The 3,176-nt window shown below is 37.9% G+C and overlaps 1 protein-coding gene across 1 annotated transcript in view; it reads right to left on the bottom strand.

Annotated features, from left to right (window-relative positions):
• Positions 1–1,600, bottom strand: part of LOC106871409 (oxidoreductase NAD-binding domain-containing protein 1) — a 14,324-nt gene extending 12,724 nt beyond the window's left edge. Inside the window, exon 1 of the mRNA XM_014917846.2 lies at positions 1,313–1,600. The gene's annotated coding sequence lies outside the window, so the exon portion shown is untranslated. The remainder of the gene's footprint in view (positions 1–1,312) is intronic.
• Between the last annotated feature and the right edge of the window lie 1,576 nt (positions 1,601–3,176).

The raw sequence follows: 3,176 nt of genomic DNA on the forward strand, positions 1-3,176 counted from the left end.
GAATCGTCAATTAGTAATAAAATTAATAATTAACAATTTTGCCGGGTAGCTCAGTATGAAAAAACCTTTTCGGTAAAAAACATTTATAATCATAAATATATAGGGATTGACAGTAACCTGCTTCTCCAACATATATATATATATATATAGATAGATATGTATATATATATATACATACACATATATATATATACACATATACATACATATACATATATATATATATATATACACACGCACACATATATATTTATATACACATATACATACATATATATACATATATATATACATACATATATGTATATTTATATACATATATACACATATATATACATATATATATATATTTATATATATATATATATATATATATACATACATATATACATGTATATATACATATATATATATATATACACACATATACATACATACATACATACATACATACATATATATATATATGTATATGGTAAATTAGAGTGATATGCATGTATCATCATCATCATCATCGTTTAACATCCGCTTTCCATACTGGCATGGGTTGGACAGTCTGACTAAGGACTGGCAAGCCAGAAGGCTACACCAGGCTCCAATCTGATCTGGCAAGGTTCCTACAGCTGGATTCCCTTCCTAACACCAACCACTCTGAGTGTGTAGTGGGTGCTTTTATGTACCACCGGCATGAGGGCCAGTCAGGCGGTACTGCCAATGACCACACACAAAAGGTGTTTTTACGTACCACCAGCACGGGAGCTAGTCAGTGGCCCTGGCAACGATCCTTAGATGGTGCTCCACTAGCACGAGTGCCAATCAGGCGGTACTGTCATCGGCCACGTCAGCGATAAATTTGACAATGCAACATACTTTCTGATATATGAAAACAAACTGGATTGCTATGCCTTGAAGGCGTCTTAACTCAAGATATTTTTTTATTTTCATGAGAATTTACTTGAGGTTACACTACAACAACAAGGAAACCAATAAAAGAGTATAGAATTTAAGAATCTAAGTACACAATTATCAACAGGAAATAAAAGATAAATAATATATAATTTTTTTTATCACTCGCAAATTACCTTTAACCCTTTTCTTATCATGTTTCTACTGATATAGACTTTGTTTTGGCAATTTTGGAAATAATAGGTTTTGGAAATAACTTTGTCGTTATTAATCTAGTGTTTGAATATGAATTAGTATGAAATTCTGATGGAAAATGTTAATTAAAATCATTTTAAAACAAGTGGTTTGTCTCATAGAAGCAGGGATGGTTTCAGGTAGGTTGGCATCAAAAAGGTTAATTACTTACATATATATAAGACTGGACCTTCCACTTCAGCTTCCAATAATCTCAGGCAAGACCCTCAGTGAGTTATCACACCCACTTCCGAAACAGTGCTGCTACCGCACAGACGTCTCAGACGTGCAGATACCTTACACTCACTTTACTGATTGGCGTGAAGTCACTCACCAACAACTACATATCTTTCGTTCAGTTAAGAGAATGGGGTCATTTATACACAAAGCTTCGCACAGACAACTAACCTTCAACTCTTCTGTTATGGCCTTGACGATTAGAATACAGAAGAAATGATGGGAACCTACACACAGGCCACATTCATTTCTCACAGAAACCTACCCAGGCACTGCCAGGTCACTCTTCAGCGCTACAGGTAATATGTAGCCCAGTATAACCTGTCACATGGACGGGTCGTCGGCGACTAAACTGGCAACCCCATCAAGCTTGCTTGGTGAGGAGGGTGATTTTGGACACCCTGGGGGACAAAAAATAGGACCCGTCAAAAAGGGCAGAAGAACTATTGTGTAGTCAATAGCCAATTCAACAATGTTTCATTGTGATGCATGTGTGAAAGGTTGTGTGTGTGTGTGTGTGTATTGTATGTGCAGGCAGAAAACAAGAATTTCTGCATTGTATAAAGAAGAACAAAGTTGATATCTTGAGCATCCAAGAACACAGGTATCATCACCTTGATACAGATTTGAAGTACACCAACCTTGATAGATACCAACTTATTACAACCTCTGCTATTAAAAACTCCTAGGGCTCTACTATAGGTGGCGTTGGTATTCTGTCTCCAAGAGCCTCAGGGAACTTGCTCTCTGTTGAGAAAATATCTGACTGTATAATCGTTGCCAAGCTGAGTAGTAACCCTCAAACTATATTCATTGCGTGTTTCTGCCCAACTAACACAAGTGATGAGAAACTTGCAGACGAATTCTACTCCGATCTGAAGGGATTAATGGAAAGTTCCCCTTCCCACAACTTCCTTGTGAAAGCAGGTGATTTTAATGCCCCAAATAGGGAGGCATGATGCTCTGTTCACCTATATAACAAGGAGACCAACCAGAATGGGATAAAACGGATTCATTTTGCCCATGAGTTCCAACTTCAGATTGCAAACACAAGGTTCATGAAACACCAAAAGTGTTTGTGGACGTTCCAGCACCCGTCTGGATCTTGTTCACAAATTGACAACATACTTGTGAGGAACAAGTGGAAGAACAGTGTCCATAATGCACTATCTATCTATCTATCTATCTATCTATCTATCTATCTATCTATCTATCTATCTATCTATCTGTCGTCTGCCTTTCTGTCTGTCGTCTGTTTTCTATCTATCTATCTATCTATCTGTCTGTCTGTCTGTCTGTCAGTCTGTCTGTCTGTCTGTCTTCCTCAGCCCCCCCATCCTTTCAGTATTTCAGTTGTCATTAAGAGTTTAATACACAGCATTTATTGTCCCTGAACGTTCCATTATGTCTGTACTTCAACTATCTGTGAGCACATGTATGAGTGCGTGTGTGTGTGTGTATATGTGTGTGTGCGTGCGTGTGTGTATGTGTGTATATGTGTGTGCGTGTATGTGTATGTGTGTGTGTGTGCGCGTGTGTGCGTGCGCGCGTTTATATCCGTGTATGAATTGTTTACTTACGAAGTAACTCGTCTCTCATCTGTAATCTTCACTCTGACATTTCTCTCGTCCTGGTCGTACCTTCCCATCAAAAGAACCGCCCCCTCCTTCCATCTTTACAAGCAATTCCTTCCCACATTACCCCCTCTTCTTCTTTTACCACTCTTAGTCTTTCTTTGCATCTCATCCTGCCACTCAGTCCTTTATCCTCCCTCTCTCACTATTTTTCTTTTGACTTTT

Source organism: Octopus bimaculoides, chromosome 18 (assembly GCF_001194135.2).
Source record: "Octopus bimaculoides isolate UCB-OBI-ISO-001 chromosome 18, ASM119413v2, whole genome shotgun sequence".
Lineage (NCBI taxonomy): Eukaryota > Metazoa > Mollusca > Cephalopoda > Octopoda > Octopodidae > Octopus > Octopus bimaculoides.